General features: G+C 38.4%; 1 long non-coding RNA gene across 1 annotated transcript in view; it reads left to right on the top strand.

Moving 5' to 3' along the window:
- LOC148057571 (uncharacterized) overlaps positions 1-20,476 on the top strand; it is a 51,679-nt gene extending 31,203 nt beyond the window's left edge. Inside the window, exons 2-4 of the long non-coding RNA XR_015707108.1 lie at positions 7,618-7,745; positions 19,602-19,678; positions 20,139-20,476. This is a non-coding gene — a long non-coding RNA (uncharacterized LOC148057571). The remainder of the gene's footprint in view (positions 1-7,617; positions 7,746-19,601; positions 19,679-20,138) is intronic.
- The last annotated feature ends 618 nt before the right edge of the window (positions 20,477-21,094 follow it).

Here is a 21,094-nt window from a genome sequence, read left to right as displayed (position 1 = left end):
TTGAAAGAAGCTGTAAGGCTGGAGGAAGGTTATTAGTGGAGTTCTTCAAGGACTGGTTTTGACATTGATCTTATTTATTATTTTCACTAATTACCAAAAAGTAGGATAAAAACAAAATTGTGCTAATGAAATTTGCTAATGGCTTGAAGTTGGAACTACATAAGAGGACACCATCCTACAGGACTGACCTTGAATAGTGATGAATTGGAGATGGAAAGGAATTAGTATTAAAATCATGTGAAGTTAGCTGCTTGGAGGAAAAATGATGAATATTCCTGGGATTCCTCATTCACTTGGTGAACAAAAAGTTTGAGGAAGGCTCAGCTGTATATTTTAGTCAGAGGGTGGCTGTGCATCTTGTTTAAAGCATAGAGAGGTCTGATCCTCCTGCCACTGGAGGGAGACAAGGACCAACGAGAACAAACACTAGTAAATGTCAGATGTGCAAATTCATGTGTAAGAGTTGGAAGCAAGTCTGACCCTCGTGATGTGGAGGGTATTACCTTGGATAGATGTCTGTCTTCATTTGCAACATGTTGAGAGGGACAGAGTACAAGACAGTGAATGTTGCGTGGGAAGGGAGGATGCGTGAGGTGTGTGCTGAGCTGCTGTTTTATTCAGGGCACACGTGTGGTTTTGAGGTAGTTAGTTTAAGAAAAAGGGAAAAAATCCAAATACAAAACAAAAAAAATGAATCAGGAAATGCAGTTTTCTTGAATCAAAACAGTCCTGATGATGATGATGATGGAAGCACCTCTTAAATAGCTGCTTTTAGTTCGTGCTCCCTGGAAAACTAAATCAGTTTATTTTAAAAATATTTCTTATTTAATTGTAGTGGAATGGTTCTGTATTAATTGTTCTGTATTACTGTTACAAAGCTGGTACTATTGCAGTTCAGCTAATAGACTAATTTCTTTTTACATCTTTTTAACAGAAGATAAAGAAACTACAGGCAAGCCAACAAGACTCCATTAAAGACAAGGCACATGTACAGTCATGAATAGAGAGAGATGTTAACAATAACACCACAATTGAAGGAGAGGAAGTATTTGCAAAAAAAAAAAGAGAGAATAATCACTTAATCCTATTCTCTGCTCCAAATCAATACAATTGCAATACTCCAGAATTTTTCTGCTCCAGAGCCAGGACATTAGACAGTAGCAAGACTGACACACTGCAGCTGCAATGATTGTTTTCTAAATGTGGGGAAAAAACAGTTAAAAGAATAAGGATAGATCAGATGGGTCCTAATGTAGTGATTGCTCCCCCTGTTCTTTCCCATGCTAGTAATCTGGATGCCATATCTCCACTGTGGAAAATGCTGTACAGCCACACTGTCTTTCCAGCTAGCATCTACACTGTTTGGTCACAGATATCTGTGGTGTGTGAATTTCATAGTCTATTTTAAAAGGTAGGATGGGAGGAGATGGCTGCAAATCAAGAAGTTTCTATGCAGTTTGCAAACTAACTTTTTCCTCTCATTTGCCAGAACATTACTGCCTGACTAGAAACTCCCTCCTTGCTTTTTTTCCTCATTTCTTCCTCAGTTCTTTGCCCTTATGGTGGCTTCTTTGGGCCAATGTTCTTACTGAAAACAGGTTTCTTCTCTGTTGTAAAGCTCCTGGGGCTTATACGAACACTTGCCTGTTTTGGTAGAAGTCTCAGTGGTGCTATAGCAATCACGTTCACAGGATTTAGCACCTTTTGTTGTAACTTAGCTCTGGTAATACTTATGCTAGTGTTTCACCTGAAGTCTGCAGTTATTTCACTCCCTCATGAATATGTTAATGAATTATTTCACACTCTTAAATATCTTTGCAGTCACAGAGACAACTTTGCATCTTGCGGTGGTATTTAAATAACTTCATGGAAAATGTATAAGTCTAGGTTAAAAAAAAAAGGATAGTGAATAAATTCAGTGTGGCACGAATCTGACATCTGCATTGCAAAAAATATTCAGTGCAAGTAAATTATGCATTTTTTCTTACAACACTTCAGAAAATATACTTTCAAATGTTATTTTAATTACTACCTTTATTCTACTGTTTCTAAATAAGCTTTCTACTTGGCAACTTACTACCCAAAATCTGATATTCTAAATGTTTCCTTATTTCCTGATGTAAGATGTATCTTTTATGATCACTCTCATTCTAATTTTCCTCTGTCAATCAAATCGGTATTTCAGCCTATTGTTTTCATTATACCCATAGACACAGGTGCATTGTGTTACTATAATTTTCTTCATGTCTTATCTTTTCACTTAATTTTCTTTGTGTATGGACTTCGCTGTAGTGATTTATCTGTCACCCAGTTTATTATTTATTTATTACATTTGAGTTACTTTTATTCTAGATGATTCCTGGACATGCTATCAGAATAATAAGTATTGCATTGTTCTAAAGTTCATTTAAATCAGTATCTTATATATAAATTGAAATATATTAGTACTGAACGTACTAAGAGTTGCAAGCATTTTTTGTATTTGTAGTTTCTGCTATTTTTGTGAACTATTAGAAACCTCATTAAAAAGCTTGACAATAAGAGCCACACAGCCTACTTCCCAGATCAAAGTAGTTCAAAGAAATCTAGATGTGCATATATTTTTTAATTAATATTGTATTTTTTCCAAAGCCCACTCCAGTCATTAGGCCTTTTTTATCAATTGGTATCAGTGAGTTTGAACAAGAGTTTTTATTTTACAGTACTTGTAGCATGCTGGGGTGATTTAGGCAAACAAATACTAATCCATGATTTGACTTGGGGGTACTTACTGCAACTCTTACAAACCACTGAACTTCAATATCACATAATGTGTACTATCAGCCCTCTGTGGGAAAGAACAACAGTTATTTCCATTGATACTAGGGGAACGGTCAGCTGGGGAACCTTGTTTCAGAGAAATGCTGCGATTTACCTAGGACTGACTGTGAAGTCCTCTGCAGAACAGGTCTCCCAGGTTCCAGGCTAATGCTCTGACTCATCTTTCTGTTCACTCTCTCTGCATCCTATCCTCTCCCTATCAACACCTTGATAATATGATTTAGCTGATCTGTGTTATTGGAGCTGTTGCTGGCTGTGTAGTTGTTCTTTAGCTCCTTGAAAATGCAGGATGGGGAAGGGGAGTCTCTTCGCTGGTGTTCCAGGTTACTCACGGCCTCAGTGGGTCTGCAGGTAGTAGAAGAAGTACTGTAATGGAGACAGTTGAAGACAGCTGAAGCCTGAACTGAAATATTCAAGTGTCAGGAGGAAATACTTTTCCACCCTGTAAAAATAAACATGATTTGCTTAAAAGCAACAGCAAGAACTTTGCCTCTTTCTGTGTACGAAATAATAGCTTTTAGGTTCTAGCCATAAAATGGATGAGGTGTATTCCAAAACATCAGTTACTCCTTTCTCTGTGTGTGTACTCAAGGGTGCAAAGGCACTTGAGGGTTTCAAAACTTCAGAAAAATAATTCATACTGTTCTTTCCCACTGCAATAGACTATATTTGGGTCTCTAGAAGTCATTACTCTTAAGATCTGTATTTCAGGTGCTGTGGCTAATGGAATGCCAAGGGAAGAGAGTTTGGTATAGCATGAGAGTTTGCTGTTGACTTGTGCCAGACCCAGTAAGTCATTTAGACAGACAGGACATGAGACTGGGATTGTAACTTAATTGAGGGGTTATAACTGAGCCCCCTAAGGAACGAAAAATGTTTTTGTTCTGGTTGTAAATGTAATGTGGTAGATGTTCCTTGGTGAATTGTTTATGGTTTAAGCTCTTCCTAAAGATAGGCTGGGACAGAAATTGGCACTGTGACTTTATGATGTGAATCCCTGATGTCTCTTGTGTTATGAATAGGTTTCTGCTGAGCTCTTTGTCTTGGGGTGTCTTCAGCACTGAAGGGAACGGTAAAACACTGATGAAAATTACTCTGTGAAATTTCCCTTGTATTAATGTTGGGGGTGAAGGCCCTCCTTCTCTTCAAGATGGGCATTGTTTTAAAACATGTTAGCAGGTGTATTTGGGTTAATCCTGATCAGGTGGTGTATTCTAAAGTGTAATGGTCTCTTTTACATCAGATGCCAAGTTGCCATCTTCCCCACCACACCGCCACCCCCAGTGTAGGCAAGCCTTGAAGGGGTATGGACCTGAGCCCACAACTCTCGGCCACCTGTGGAATGAGAGTTCTTTGATTATACTCAGGACATATTAATTTTAAAAGGAGTTTTGCTTGAATGTAGATTCCAGGAACAAAATTATCACCTGGAGGCTAAATAAAACTTAATTTTCAAGTAAAATAAGAACTGTAGTCTTAGACTGGGGTATGAACAGCTTTATATTTGGATACTTGAAAAAAAATCTGCGTACAGGACTTTGTTATGTGTTTGTTTGTCTTGCTTTAGTAACACACCACTTTAATTTTGTTGTTGTGGAGTTGAAATTCACCACTGTGGAAGAGTTGTGAGAGATCTGTATGTTTTGGATCTTGGTGAGCTCTACCAGTATGCTCATATATAGTCAGACAAGAGCTCAGCCCATCCGCAGTCTGAAACAACCAGTTGTGAGTCAGCCCCAGTCAGATGTTCGCTGTGTCGATGAGAGGCTTTGGCTGAGGGACTGATTTTTGTTGAATAGCTAACTCTGTATTCTAAGAATGTGCAGAGACACACTGCCTGTGAATAACAATTTCATATTTAACTCCTTTGTTTCTAATCCTTTACTCTTTCTGAACAATGGTCATAATTAGAATACTTCTGTAATGTAGTTTAGGTTTTGTAAACCAACTGGTTGTGGAAAAAGGTATCTTAGTGGGCTGAGATGGAATCAGTTGTGTATGTGAGAGGATGCTAGATAAACTGGCACAGCCCAGCCTAAAGGGATGGTGACTATTTGTATGCTAACAGAAGTCTCAGCTCATTTTGAGAGCTCCACAGTTCAAGAATCAATTGGATTTGCATATCCCAAAAGTTCAGGAATTGATTCCCTAAATGATGATATTCAGGGCATAATGATCATGTCTGCTTGTTATTATATGATCAAATATATTCCATGGAGGGTGAATTATTTAATCTCTGTGGAAACATGGAATTTGCATGATACATTAGGACTGTAATGGGCACTTTTTTTTGCAAAGGAATGAAATTGTTCCATCTTCTAAACACATGATCTGTGATGCCTTGAAGGCTGCTTGGAGAGGTAGATAATTAGCTACCCCACCGCCTAGAGAAATAGCTTGGAGATTTTTAGAAGCCTTATGCAAATGGTTTGGGATATTATACAAAATTAGTTTCAGTTAGGCTCAAATTTATCTAATTTAATTATTGGGAAAAGTAAATCTTTGACTGAGGGAAAGAAGGAAACCTGACAGAAGGAGAAGAGAGGGCAAAAAATACACTGGTATATAGACTGCAACAATTAGATACTGATGGATTTATAGCTGCCATTCACTTTGTACACATTCACCTCTAAGGCATCAGTAATGACTTTGTTTTATAGGAGTCTATCAGTATTAATATCCTAGACTGCAGGTGAAATAATTACTTAACAGGATTAAACCCTGTTGCGGAATATGGCTGTATCCTGTTTTAGTGGACTGTGAACTCGGCTGGTAAATGGACAGCGTCCTGGGATGTTGAAGTCCCAGCTCATTCTGCACATTTTGCTTGAAGTTTCAGGGAGTCTCTGGCATGGAGTGGACAGTTATACGAAGGGGAAACTTGACGGTTTTACCAGGCCTGGTTGCCTGCCTGCATGAGCTGTGGTGGTCTGTTTTATGCCTATGTGATGTCTCCAGCAGCCTTTCCGTCCCTGACTTGGTTATGGGTGCATCAAATTTCTTCTTAATCCAGGGAAGATTGTCGGGAGATTAGAGGAACAGGTGGTGCACAGCTGATTGCTGATGGCTAACTGTTAGCTGCCTCTTCAATATGCAGGGCTCGGGCAGAGAGCAACAAGGAAAAGAAAATATATTGGAAGCAGCTCAGGCCTTACAGCTTGGCCTGTGGTTTGGTGGCTGAACCGAGACCAGAGAAACTGGGTACTGGCAGTTGTGTTGCCTGAGGTAGGTAGGAAGGCTGCCAAAGCAGGACTGTACAAGCAGGGAAGACTGTTGCATGGAGGATAAAATGGGTTATGCAGCATGTTGGGGTAGTGTGGGTGGGTCAGTGGTGTCTATAAAGGAAGAAAGAAGTGCAGATCACTGCTGGGATGATGGACAAGGGGGGTTATTACAGATGGACCTCTGCTGATTCCAGCAGAGCTTGTAAGATTTATGCCCACTCTTCGTTAGCTGAATTTCTGCAGCTTCAGTGAGCTCTTGTTTTGTTTCAACATGCATGATGGTTTTGTAGAGCTATTTTAACAACTTCCAATGTGATGTGACTACAATAAGAGCAAATTCATTGAGCAGTCTGAATACATGTTCCTGAAAAAGCTTCTTCAGGCAGTACTTGCTTCATTTGCTGCTTTTGGAACATATGCTGAAATTTTCTTCTAGGATACTTCCTTGCGAGCTTTTCATTTTGTTCTTGAGCAGTATTTTGTGGGCAACTTCAAGAATATAATTAGGAGTTTGACAGCAGTAAAAGCTTTTTTTAATGGCAAGTGACTATTTTAAGTGACAGTTCTTCCATATACTTATCAGTAAAGGAGACATGTTGCTTCACAGGATGAATATGGTTTCAGAGAAACTCAAAAGCAGATTGGAATTGTTTAGGTAACCATTGCAGGTATAGGAACATATATAGTACATTGTTACTGTAAGATACTTTGAGAATATAGTATTGAAGATACAGGTACTTTGTGATAATTTGTTTGGTAGGCCTGAACACAGGGTTCTGTTGACCTGTAGTTAAATCACTGAAATGCAAACTTCAAATACTGTCCTAGAAGTCCTCCTTGGGCCTCACTGCTTAGAGAAAGGAACTTAAAAAGATATCTTGTGGGTCTGAGAAGCGTGGTGTCTTGTTTCGGACATATCGGTATATGCTCAAACGTTATTCCTAAAGGAATAAGCAACTTAGGTTTGTGTACAATTACATATTTACAAGAAACTGTATTTTACAGTATTTACTAGCTTTTTTGCATCTTCAGGGTGTCATATCATTCCATCTATGCATAGCAGACACTTCATGACAGCAGTCTTGTTTTCAGTTCTCTCTCACTGGGACACCTAGGCCAAACCAGTCAGTTGAAGAGAAGAGCCAGGAAAAAGCAGACACCTGCTTAGAAACTAAAGGATAGGTTAGCAATCTGTTATCATAAAACAAAACAAAAAACCCAACATTGACACAAGAAGTTAGCCATTCCATTCTGGGACAGCAGAGCTGTCTTTTCTGCCCCAAACAATATTTGGCAATACAGGAAGACTGCTTATATCTCACCCATACATATTGGAATTCTGTACACTTGTGTGGAATCTATTCTGGAGAAAATGCAAAAATAATTAATAAAAAATTAAAAAAGAACCTTCAACTTTTTTGCAGTTAAACTTCTAGTTGGAGAAAGACTTTGTTATATTTTGCTTATATTATTTTTAAATAGATACCTATTGCTCTTTGCTTACAATAATAAGCTGTTGAATCTTGAGGCTGTAACTTTTTCCTTACTAGAAACTCATCTTTCCATTTTACAGCATTTTGTGATTACTGTGACATTCCTCAGGAATGGCTCAAGAATCCTTTCTCAGACCTGCTGCTCTCACACCGTAATGAATGCTGTTCTTGGCCAAAATCTATAGACAATGTTGAGCAGAATCCACAGGTAGGTCAAACATTGGTGTTATCTTCCTTTTGAATTCCATTTGAACACCAGGGACATAATTTTTAAGTACGACTTAAGTTTCATACATACTGATCTGACCTTATCTCTGTTAATCAGACTCATTTGCTTCATGTAGCAGTATCTTGATGACAAGACACCTTGAAATCTTTGGGTGTCCGCTATGTAACTAGCTGCCTTCTTTGTAGTCACCTCCAATACATGTGAAAAAAATGACTGAAATGGTAGAGAAAGAAACTGTCTTCAAACATGCAAGTGTTCATAAATTTTGCTTTCCAGTTTTCATATTTGCAGTGTGGTGTTAAAACTGGAAACCAAATGCAAAACTTAAGTGAAACTCATGCTTTTGGGTCCAGTTTTGGCCGTTATTGGTAATTCACAATGTTCTGACTTCATAAAACTAGCTTTTAATTGTTAAAAGATGAAAAAAAATGGTTTCAAACTAAAGACTTGGTATTGCTAATAAACTTAGGCCTAAAGGTGAATCTAGTACTTGGAAACCTTGGTTGAAGGAAATGGAGAGAAACATGGTTTTTTTTCCACAATACCGTCATTTTCATTATTGACTTATCTCCCAGGTTAGAATGATAAATAATAAATCCTCTTTCAGCAAAGAAATAAAATATTATTCTTGCATGTAGATGTGTGCCAAAATGCTTTGTTAGTTATGGATGGGCCTTAATATGTGCTTAAATACTAAGAGAAATTCCTCAGTATTTGAGATAGCAACAGTGCCAGTAAAAATACAGACATAGGAACACATGCTGTTTGGCTCAGAGGCAAGAAGGAGCTAATGTTCTGTAAGCATCCAGAGGGAGAAAATTTGTTGGTTTTTTGGTGTTGTTTTTTTAAATTTTTTTTCCCCCAAAGCATAGAAAAACACTGGTGAAAGGCAAATGAACTGCTAGATAGCAACGAATGGTCCTTTGTAAGCCAGCACACTCTTTGCCTTACAAAAAGCAAAGGAAAATCTTCTCTGGATAACTTACCCTGACTTTAATAAATATCAAGTGTTCTCTTCCTTCAAGGCACATATTGACTTGCTAACCTTCTTCTAATCTGTCTTAATCTTTGTCAATATTTACCTCTTCATGCAATAAATACCGAGAAGTTAACAGAACCCAACTTCATCTCTGTTTTTGAACTCGTGACATTTCTTTGCCCATTTCAGTGAAATTCATTTGGAGCTTGAGATGAAAAATTAAACTTGTTATATAACTGCTGTTATATAGTTTACAGTAATAAACTCGATGAACTGTTTAGACCTCTGGCTGTAAGCAGAACTCCCCCATCCCTTCTAAAGAGCTAGAGAATATTAGATGTTTTTGTCCTTTGATAGGTATTTCTTGTGAGCCTGAATGTAGTATAGCTATACTGCTAACTAGCTGAATTCCATATTAAGTGTATTATACTAGGTTCCTTAATAAGGTTCCTTAGACAGCTGGTTCACTACACAATCGTGAAACATCCTGTGCAAGCATGTACTTCTCTTAAAAACTAAATGATTACAAGCGTATTTTTAAAAGGAAATGCTGGTATCTGCTCAGATCACTGATCTCCTGTGATGCTTCCTGCTATACTCATCTGTTTTGCAGCTTCTGAGCAAAAACTGTGGAACGTGAGAAACTACTGCTTTTGTTTTTCATTGACTTCAGTATCCAGTCACGCTGCTGACCAAGGTGGCACGAAGGGGAAGTTCGTGGTGTCAAAACCCAGCTTAAGCCCCTTGATCACTATGCAGATACTGAATCAAGCGGTGCTGAGCTGCAGCGTGGTGCTGAGGACAGTCTTTCACGTCTCTGTTCTGTCACTGAACAGTCTGAGTCAGATCCCTCTAACGCCTGCTCCCCATGAAATCTGAGTATGTAGAGCTGCTACTGCTGCCTCTTTTGAGGGTTTTGAGGATGTGGGAGCTGTTGGGACATCTGCTGCCTGCACAGAGCTCAACTGAGCTGGTCTTCCTGGATGAAATTCTTCTCTGTCCTCATTGCATGCTTAAACTTTAACTAAACTTCCAAAGGTCTTGTGAAAATGATGAAAATGAGATTTATTACAGGGTTGTTGCTCAAGGTGAAACACTTACTCCTTTAAAACTCCTTGCTTGATTGCAAACAAATTGGTTTTGAGCTAGATAATGACTGTATTGGTGTGTGAGGCTTCCCTGTGTGTGCCTTTTGCTCATGTGAATGTTAGCCTGAGTGCTTTGTGTGACAAACATACCAAGAGAAATATAGTTCAGCTCTGAGAAGCAACCGCTCAGATACAGTGTGTGTGCATGGAGAGAAAAGTCCAGTTTAAACACAGAAATAGAAGTATTGGTATAACTCCATGCTGACTATGGGGAAGTGAAATATGGGATGGAGGGGAAGGAGTTGAAGCATACAAGAATAACTACTGAGAAGAAAGGGGAGCTTGGATTGCCATCTACTCCCCCAGTTGCAATCTATGCCCCATCTTAAATCCCTCAGTCACTATGTGGATGTTTGATGTCGTACTGTTGTGGTTCTTTGTCAGTGCTGAGTCACCCAGAGTGTGTGTGTCTTCGGTGCTGATTAGCAAACTGCTGCAGACAGAAATTAACAAAACTGTAATGATTTTCATGGTATTTAATAGAGCTATTGCATGTTTTCCAGCTGAATGTTTTCCGTTCAGAAAATCAAAACATTTCCTGGGAAACTACTTATTTAATGGAAAATTTTTGGCAGCAGATTGTTGGAACACCTTGTTTTCCGTTGCATGTTTTCATGGCATAAAACTCAAAAGGATAGATTAACCATGAAGAATTGTGCAGTTTCCTTTCTCCCCAGTTTGAGCCAAGAGAGATTTCAAACTGCAGAAATTTTATGTGACCGAGGAATCAAGGGGAAAAATTGGAGTCTTCTGCAAAAGTGCAGAGATGCCATGAGTATGAGACCTGAATTATGTCTTGGGAGAGAACTCAGCTGAGATCCAGACCAACTTTGTCTGTTTAAATAGCGCTGTTAATTAGCACCATATCCCGACATAGCTACATTCCTTGATACTCATTAGTAGGAAATTGTAAAATAAATTATAAAACCCAAAGGGCGCTAAATGTCTTCTACCTCAGATACTGAAAACAAGTACTGTAGCAGGAATAGGCATAGGCCATTCATGCTACTGCTTTCTCTTCCTCTGAAATTTCATGTCTTATTAAAAACCTTCCCAGTAGGATTATTGGGCTGGAATTATACATTAAAAATGAAAACACAGTCGTTTATTCTCTTGCCTACAAAAATAAATGGTTAGCATAATAGTATATTGTTTAGAGAAGTCAATTATACCTTAAAATAGGAGGAGGAAAAATTTTTAGCAATGTCTTTGAGACTAAACCTCTGATGAAATGCGTTGGATAAAAGAGCAGTAATGTAGCTGGGGGTACACAAGTATTTTGGTGTCTGCCTTTGTGAAGATTTGGGACTGATTGAGTCAACCCCCCTGTGACAGTGGCAGTCCCATTATGTTTGTTACAGGTTGACTGGTGTAATTGTTTTTTCTGAGGTTATCAGCATGTTCAATCAAAAAGCTAATATGTGCATTATTGCTTTGCTAGTTTTTAAGCCCTTTTCTCATTATGGGTATCAATCTTGATTAAAAGCTGTTGTCTAAATGTTTGGTTCTATTGGCATGAAGTGATTCTTGCCTTCTCTGCTACCGGAGGGAAGGTATCTTCATTCAGGTTAATTGCTGGTGCCTGATGCTAAATGCAAATACCAGAGCACTGCTTGAGGTGAAAATTCAAAACTGGGGGGGCGAAGCAGCTGTTAAAATATCCTTTTCTTCTGTATTTACCAGAACAGTGTGCTTTCCTTTGGCATTGCAATATGCTAGAGAAAATGTCATGTTTTGAAGACAGATAATTTTCAGTTCTTTGTCAGTGAATGTGTATTGTCTCAGTCCTTTACCAGAAGCAGGGGGAGGGGAAGATAGTAGCAGACAGCAGTGGGTATGGAAATACACAACAATCAAAACACAATAACCCAGTGCCAAAAGGAGGAGTGATGTACAGTCACGTTGAGCTTAGACAAAACCAGAAGCCCTGCTATTGTAATCTGAAATGCGTGGGTGGACCCTTGTGTCAATGATCATGATGATGTGCACAGGCATAAATCTCTAGTCAGAGTTTGCAGGAACATTGTAGCCTTTTACAATAGATAACTTGTTCAAAAATAATACTTAGTCACATATACAAATTATTCTCTATCCAAAGCTTTATTTAGTTAGGGCTTTATGATGATGCTTTGTTTATTGTAACTTTATTTATTGTGATAAAAGAAAACCTCTACTAGGTTCAAGATGTCCTGAAGTCTGTCTGTCTACACACTACATCCCACAGTTTTACAGGCAAGCGAGAAGGATGAGATAATCAGCCGTAAGTCTAGGAATTATGTACCAGATGGACTAGAGGGAGCTTTTTAAGGCTAGCAGTGATGTGTGGCTTAAAAATTTCCAGGACTGTTTGGCTTAAAGTGTTCATAAACTTTAGTAAACTGTCCCAATGGCAAATGATCCTCACTTAACATGTGGGTTTATTCCTTGTCTGAGATGGTTTTATCTCTGTTTTTGGCTTTTGGTTCTTGCTATACACTTGTCTGTTGGGTTGAGATCCTTCCACTATGGGTTTCTGTGTTGTCTTGCAGGTAGTTAGAAGTCGTCATTAAGTTTTTATTCTCAGTTAGACTGATTATTTTGTTTGTTTTTTGCAGTAGGTCAAATTTTTTTAATAATTTTCATGACTCTTCCCTGAATTTTTACATGGTATTTTTCTAGGTCCAAAGTAAAACCTGGAATCTTTTGTGACAAAAAATGCTTCATGAACTCAGTTTCAAAATAACCCTAAATGAAATGTTTTGGTTTGTTGATTGCCTGCCTGGAGGATGCTCTTGTCAATATTTCCTCTCAGCAGGCAAAACCAAGGAAAAAAATGGAGGCTCAGTCATTGTAGAGGCTAAATGCCTTGGCTGTCTGTGCTCTGTTGGTGTTGAATATGTGTATCTTTCCTCAAGCCAGCTGTAGTCCCATGGCTACCTGCCTTGGAAGCCTCTTGTCAGATTGAAATTGGCAACAGCTTCCCCAGCATGTGGACAGGAACCCATCACTTTGGTTTTCCTGATGGATTTTTCTTTTATTAAATTCAATATGTCATGATAAATAGATTTTCTGTTTGAGAGGTGGGGGGGGGAATGGGGAAAATGACTCCAGCAGGGATTCCTAAAGGGACTTTACTGAAAAGTGTATCTCTCTTTCCAGGGGTTGTATTTCTTTTTCTGTCGTGCCTATGAGAATATGAGTTTAAGCCCAATTAATACAGCACCAGAAAAAGCTCGAGTCCTAGAGATTGTCATGAGAGAATTCCTCTTCTCTCTTATCACAGAATCAAACTTTGCTGCTGCTGCTCCAACCGAGCAGCACCTTGTCCCAGCAGAGCTCTCTTTCCTCGCTCTTCGGAGGGACTGTTCATCATGTAGGCATTTGCCAACATGAGTGAAGGCTTTCAGGCCTTTCAGACATTAGTTCAGAAAAATGTCTCAGGTTCCTTAAAACAAAGCAAGAACTCTAAGTCCTTTGCTGATCACTGTGTCTTATGATCACAAAGGTCCTTGGGGAAAGGGTTATTTCTTGCAATGCCAGACAGCCAACTACTTACCTGGCTACTGTGATATTTGGGATACAAATCGGTGCAAAGAGCTAAAAGAATATTCTTTTTTAATATGGAGGTCTTATTTCAGTCTAGCTTATACCAATTCTTTAAAATACAATAAAGAAAAGACAAGTTGCAGATGTGTAATTTCACCCGTCTGCCATTGTTTATCCCTTGTCTGAGAAGCAGAGAAATTCTACAGCATGCATCTCAAACATACATAAACTATTTACCTTGCTTCACCAAAAATTTAGCTAAAACTAAGATAAATGAATACTGTCTTAAACTGAAATAATTTCTTTTTTACTGATATTCTAAATCAATTTAAACTGTCATCCTTAATTTGCTTTGTTCAACTCTAAATGGAGCTGTACCCGTAGTAATAAGGTGTGAAGATAAGTCACTCCCATTCTTTAGGGATTTTTCTTTCTTTTTAGAAAGTCTTGTATGTTAATGAAGCAGATGCTCACTATTGATCTCCTTTTAAGAGCCAAAATAATTTATGTTTAGTTGAATGGCATGAATACTCTTTGTTTTGGTTAAGTCAGAAAGTAAACAGAGGTATGCTTGAACACAAATTTTGATATAAAAATGCACTTAAAATCTTCTGCTTTGAAAAAATTTTGAGATACCCTCTATTCCTACCATCCTGAATACCATTAGAGATAAACACTTATAAGATAGGATAAACTTTTAAGGATGCACCTGTTTCTTCAAGGTATTGCTCCTTAAATCTCACTTCTCATTTATCTTCTCATTTGAAGTGCTACATGATAAATGACATGGTGAAGATACAATATTTGATGCTGTGCATCTCTATATTTTTATGCCTTTAATAAAAATCGAGATTTTGCTGGGAAATGTTTTTCCTTTAATGACTTGCTGATGTGTTTGGATTTCAAATAATGTTTTCATTTTGTTTAGTTCTGTGTGATGTTATTCTGGTTCTTGTGAATGACATTTAAATAATTATTCTTAGGTAATTAATATAATTCTATTCAAATAATTAATTTTAGAGAAGTTTCTCTACAATAGAGGTAAAAAAAAAAAAACCAAAACCACACAAGAATAAAGGCAACTTTGGCTTTTTTGTATCTGGTTTCCATTATGGAGCAGCAGAGGAATACAGAAGTCATCTCTTGTCAGTCATCACACCAGTGACACTGTTCCGAATTTGATTTAGCTTCAGATTAATTGAAACAGGCAGTATTGATTGCTGCCACTAAAAGAACTGGAAGTTATTTCATATGACAAAAGTCAAATGCTATGGTTTGGAAGATTAGGTCAACTCTTATGCAGACATGCTTATTTTCTGTTTGATATTTGTCCTTGAAAGGAAGAATTCTGTTTACATTTGGAAGGAGATGCTTATTTATAGTTGAATGTGTTATGCATGATCCAATGTAATGCAGTTTCGAAGGCTTTCTAGTCCTCAGGTGGTTCTTGGATGCCATCTTGAAATATCATATATATTTGGGCTAGCAGTTTTTTCTTATCTCAGAACTTCTCTTTTACCTACAGAAACCTACATTTTTCTACTTCTGCTGGCTATTAATCACCTCATATTCTGTCACTTGCTGCCTGCCTGAAATTTCAGGGCCAGAAATAATCAAGAGCTTGCTTCTGGATCTTGCTTAATAGGTTGGACAACGAAGCCCACAGCATTAGTGTAGGTCAATGAATTGCTCTTGAAAAACTGGGAGCATCACCCAACAATGTATTTAATTTCATTTGGTTCAATGAATAGCTGTGCTGTTCCTGGATCAAGCCTGAATCTTGCATACAGCAGCCAGGCAGTTCACTGATGCTTAGTTATCAGGCTCATCCTAAATGATGCCTTTCACTAGTTTTATTTAGTGTTTGAGTCTAAATGAATAAGAAAAGCCTGAACCAGATTTTCAGTCTCTTCTTGGAAATAAGGTCAAAGCATACATAGGTACTGCAGGAAATTGAGCCATAGGATTTTAATGAAAAACTTTACCTGCAAAGTTGATCCCCACTGGGGAAATTAAAGTGGGAAGGATATTTTCTTCTGCTTGCCACACCACTCTCTGAAGAAATAACATTACATACCAGGGCAGTAGTGCTGCTTTATTGCCAAAGCAGTGCTCAGGTGCTAGAGAAGAGGTCTTGTAAACCTGTGTTACAGTGCCGCATGGTGACTCTCACTGGAACAAGGGACCCTGGCATGTGTGCATGCACCATCCATCGGCTTCCTCGTTCCACCAGTTTTCCACCAAATTGTGCCTCTGGTTCCTACAGTACTGTGGGAATGGGAGGAATGGCTCAAAATCCCATGTTAACTTCTGAGAAGGTATTTCATGTTTAACTTGATACACTGCAGTCTACAAGCAGTCTGAGCACTTTGAGGTTCAATTAAGTTACCTACAGGGATGGGCTTTTCCTGTATGTAAGTGTGGCCTAAAGCACCATAATGTCCATGCAGGAGTAGCTTTTGTGCCAAATAAAAAATAAATCAATATAAATTATTGATATTTCAGACTACTGTGGCTGCTCCAAACTGTCAGTCTGTGCTGGAAAATGATATCCTGGGTTTTGGAAGTAAGCATATGGATCCTGAGGGTTTGCCAAACAGTTATCCCCTTAGGAGGAGGAGGAAGTTTGCATTTCTAGTAATGTGCTTTCTGGTGCTTGATAGAAGTGTATTTCCACATCCGCTGTGTTCAAACTTATGTCATGTTCATCTTCTAGGTGGATTTCTTTAGGAATCTTCGCAGTTGGTATACAGTGATGTTCAACACTGGCTAGCCTACAGAGATGGCCATGTAACTTTCTATTGTAGACCAGAGTTTAAGTAAAGCTTTTGTAAAAGTTCAGTGTTTACCAGCCCCCTGGGGTGAGGACTGGGTCACTATTGTTCTCAAGCTGCCTGCAGACCTAACATGACAACCTTGCTTAAATCTGGAAGGGTGTTTTTTGAAAATATTTTTTTTTAAAGGCAGGCTAAATTCTGCTCCACAATGGGTTTTTTTATAATCTGTGGTATAGTTGTAAGCTACTCAAAACTCTGCTTTTTCCCCAATAAATCATTCTTGACTCTGTCTCAAAGTACAGCATTGTTTATTATAATTTAATGTTTGGTTTAGGTATAGTAATGATGAAGTTGAATAATTAAAAAAATCATTGCTTCCCAACCAAAGTTGCAGTCATATCCTCTTAACTTATCCCTGTTTCAAGGTAAAATAAGTGTGTGTGTCTTCCACCAAGGTGTTGACAGATGAGCTGCAGCAGTTGAAGTTAACTCTCCCAGGTGCTCATCCTTCCCAAGAGGAGAGTCAGAATGTGTCTGTGAGCCTCAGGCTGTTCAACACAGCGTCTGGCAGCCTTGCTCCAACCCATCAGAAGTGTAAAGCAAGCGGTCAGATTTTGCACTCAAGTGGGAGAAGTGAGAATACATTCCCTCCTGCTGCCTATGCAGGCAGGGTGGCAGCGTTTCCCTACGGTGATAGCTAACTGTTGCTAGCATCTTTCACTGCCACAGACAAGTGTGTATCAAAGTCCTAAACACTTTTCATATATTTAAAGCTCCACCTGTCTTGAGAGTGTGCTCTGCTTAGGGTTGGATAAAGGTCTTTGACATCTGCTCCGAGGTGACAGCATTTCACAGCAGCATTCTTGGATGCTTATACGATATTAAACTGAAAGCTCGTATTAATGTAGAATGAAAGTTTTATACCTTAGATGCATACAAGTGAGGAGAGAGAGTTTACTGTCTCATCGTAATATCAATTCACCTACTTATATAACTTTTCTAGATTAGTTGGAAAACAGCTATTGTATGTAGGAATGCATGAGACGTGCCAAATACAATAGTTAATGTCAAACATTGAGTTAATGAGGCCTTAATTTTTATTTCCTTATTTCTGTGTAGCTAAAACTTTCTGCCTTTAAAGGTAACTTCAAGGCTTTTTTCTTTTCTTAATTTGTGCTTTGGATAGATTATTAAAGAGTCTTCCTTCTCATGTTTACAGAAATGTGGATGCTTTCTGCTTGACAAATTAGGCTGGAATTCAGAGATGGTGCTTCTAGTAGTCAAAAGTGCTGTCTGAAGGAAGAAAACAGTCTTAAAAACGCCAAAACCAGACCTTTAAAAAAAAGAAATAAACCCAAACCCCATCCTACTGCTTCTCTGGCATAAACCCTCTTCTTTTCTCCTTTCTAATCTTTCATCTTTAGTATCTGTTACTGCCTATTACTTTACTGTTAGCAAGCTGTCAGTTATCAGGAGTCTTCTCTCCCCTTCCCCTCACAAGTATATTTGGAAAAATGATCAAGATCATGTACTAAAAGAACTGAAAAGAATTCCAGCATGGAAACCAGACTAACTACATTCTCCTTTGCTGTTTGGAGCTGCACATCTGCATCCTTTCCAGAGCTGGCTAGATCACTGCTACTTTGAAAGACTGTTTTGCTGCAAAGCCCTCTCCTTGCTTTTCAGATTATGTGCTGATTAAGTGACTCATGTCACAGCTCTTGATTGAGAGGTCTCTTTTGGTGATTACATGAGAGTAGTAGTCTAGTGCTCCTAATCCATTTAAATCACTTGTAAATGACTTGCCTTCATTTTCTCTCTTGCTTCTACTATTGTGTGGTACCTTCTTACTCATGTGTCAAGGTGAGCTATTTCTTCATGCCTAAAGAATGGGCTCATGTAATCCCGCAAAGTATGAGGAAAACATGGCACTTAACATAAATAACCGTTGAAACTTTATTACAGGACGTGTATGGATTTCCATTAGACAAACGGCTCATCTACCAAGTTGAAAAAATTTCCTTAATTCTCTTCACCTGAGTTACCATGCAGTTGTATCAGATCCAGAGGACAACTATTGACAGGAATTACAGGGCTGTCTTGATCTTCACAATAGGACCTTCAGCAATGATTCTGTTGTCAAATATTGTTTTCTAGTCCCTACAGTGTCCGAGTTGGTTGTTGGACTGCACAATATTTTTAGTGTTCTCCTAGGCATTAAGTCTTTTGCAGATGAATCCATTCTTCTTTCTCTGCTTGCCGAGCATAAAATTGTGGGGGTGGTTAGACAGTATAGCTGAGATGATGCAGTGGGTTGGGGCCACTAAAGTGGGGCAGACTGTTCCTTCTTTTTGCCTTTTCCACCATTCCCCTCCCTTGGGCCCTGATCTGGGCTGTGTGGTCTTGTGTACTCCTTGCATCAGCTCGAACTCTTTTATAACTTTGCCATAAACTATTTGAACACGCTACCCCAGAAGAAAGACAGTCATTGCATTTGTTGGGTTAGTTTCCTGCTGGATTAACGAGGTGAATTCTTTTACCACACAGTTACAGAAACATTAGGGTTGTGAATAATTGTCCAAAAGGAAAAGTAGTAGAGGCATCCCTCCTTTCAAATTTCTTTCATCTCTGTATGTGTAAGTAACACATAATGGTTTCTCTTCTATGAGGAATACTAAGGTACTCAGTAATTTTTTTTGTAGTGAAGCTCTTTTTTTTTTTTTTTATGCCTCTGTAAAATAATATTTTTGCAGCTTGTTACTATCTAATCGGAAGCAGGGTTTTACTTTCCCCTTTGTGAGTGACATACCTTACCTCAGATAATTGCTTGTGCCTGTTATTAGCTGACTAATAGGTGACCGTAACATTGATTTTAATAGTCCATTATACCTTGTGTGGACCCTGGGAGACTAAAAAGGCTAAGATCTTTGAGCATAGAAAAGAAAAATATAAGTCAATTTAATTGTATTGGATGAAAACTGCAAAGTATAGAACAAAATCAATCTTAGCAGCGTCAGGTAGTCGTTGTTTTCTTGATGTAGCTTAAATTTATCTTTCATATAGTTCTCTGCATTAAGATTAAAATCTTATTTTAAAAATGTCTTGATTGTTTTGATACCTTTGTTTTGATACCTTTTATTTTGAACTGATACTAAGGAAGAAGATCAGAGTTCCCCAAAGGAGAATTTAAAACCACCTAACTGCATCTGAGTCAGCAGAACTCTTTGGTTTCTCATTTGCTTTTGTTCTGTGTTATAATGGAAAAGTTGATTTAAAAGGAAAACAGAAACAAAATTCTGAAACTGTTAGAACATTTTATTAAATTGGTGTATATATACCAATATATATACACCTCATTATCTCAGTCCTCTGACCTCTGGGACAGGCATATTTTCTCCACTTCTAGTGTCATTTGAGGCAACAGGAGATGCTTGAGAATTATCGGGACTTGGCTCACCTCAACTAGAAAGGAGCTTGGAGTTGGTAAGCAGGAATATGATTCTGTGTTAATGCAACTGCTTTCAGGAACAGATGCAGCCTCTGCAGGAATGGGCAGGCTGACCAGCCCTAATCACATCAGCTGGCAAGGGGATGGGATGCCTGTCTTTCTTGCCTCCCTCCCCCACCAAGTGCTCTCCAGCAACATCCCTGGGGCCTGGGGATAAATCTGCACTTGTTTAATGGTATTGTCGATTCTATCCAAATTTAGGAACTGTTGCAGCACCATTAGCACTTGGTATCTCTGCTCTAGTCTTATTCAGGTAGATTCTAACTGACTTTGTTAATCAGTGACAAAATATGTAGCTTTTTTCCTCTTTTGAGTTGTTTTGGTACTTAAAAATAAATAAATAAATACAATTGACATCTTGATGCTACCCTGATTTCTATTGACAAGTGTACTTCTTAATGTTGTATGTTTTAAAGAAGCTTCCTTGTTTAACAGGTTAACAACTGAACCCAGATTGTCTCCAGTGAATCAGGCTCAATTTTCTTGAGCTTATTGAAAGCAATCTGCTCCAAAGAAGCTAATTAGAGTGAAGAATACAGAATGTCTGGGCAATACTGTCTGTGTATTCTCATATATATTATGCATTTCCTTCCTGCAATTTTGTGAAATCATGTAGTTGTGTCTAGCTCGCTTTCCCTTTTGGTGGTGGTGGTGGCGGCGAAATCAAAATACATCCCTCTCCAAAATGTCTAATTGGACCTGGTGTGATACAACAACAGGGATGCTTTGATACTGGTAGCTGAATAACTTTGCTAATAAAAATGGTACTGTCAGATTCATCAGCTTCCTGTGGTTCATTTGATGGCTATTGTCTGGCTTAGATGACACAAAAGATGCGAAAAACCACATTTATTTAATTAAGGATACTTAGTTGAGGCTTGTCATGTTAAGCAAGTAAGTGTGCTTTCCATCTGTGTTTTTATTTATATTTAAAGTCACATTTGTCTTACTCTGGTGGGTTGTTTGTTTTGAACTTGAGTGATAATTGAGGAGCCATTGTTGTCATGTTTTGTTCCATGCGGGAGGGAAATGTTTCTTCATCGTATAGATGATGCCAGCCATCACCTCAGACCTGGATGTAGATAACCTTGAATTTAACAGTTGAATCGAAAGGTCTGATTTTTAGACTCATCTGTATTATGTGGACTGTGGATTTGCAGGTCTAAGTTTTGACAGCAGTTTTAAAATTATTTGCTTAAGTCCCGAAAGCCTTATTTTGTGGAAACTATGATAGAACATGTTACAGTGTTGAACTTGCTTGATATTCCTTAGGCAGTGGGTCTGCGGAACTGGTGGTGGATCAGATCTGATGTTGAGTTCACTTGAATCTGAGTGCTTTCAGGACTCCTTTTAAGCCTTTTGCTTCTGAGAAAGCATTTATACTGGAATAT

This window comes from Nipponia nippon, unplaced genomic scaffold (assembly GCF_047370975.1).
Source record: "Nipponia nippon isolate SJK-2023a ecotype South Korea unplaced genomic scaffold, ASM4737097v1 scaffold_1, whole genome shotgun sequence".
Classification (NCBI taxonomy): Eukaryota; Metazoa; Chordata; class Aves; order Pelecaniformes; family Threskiornithidae; genus Nipponia; species Nipponia nippon.
This window is presented reverse-complemented; position numbering and strand designations above follow the sequence as displayed.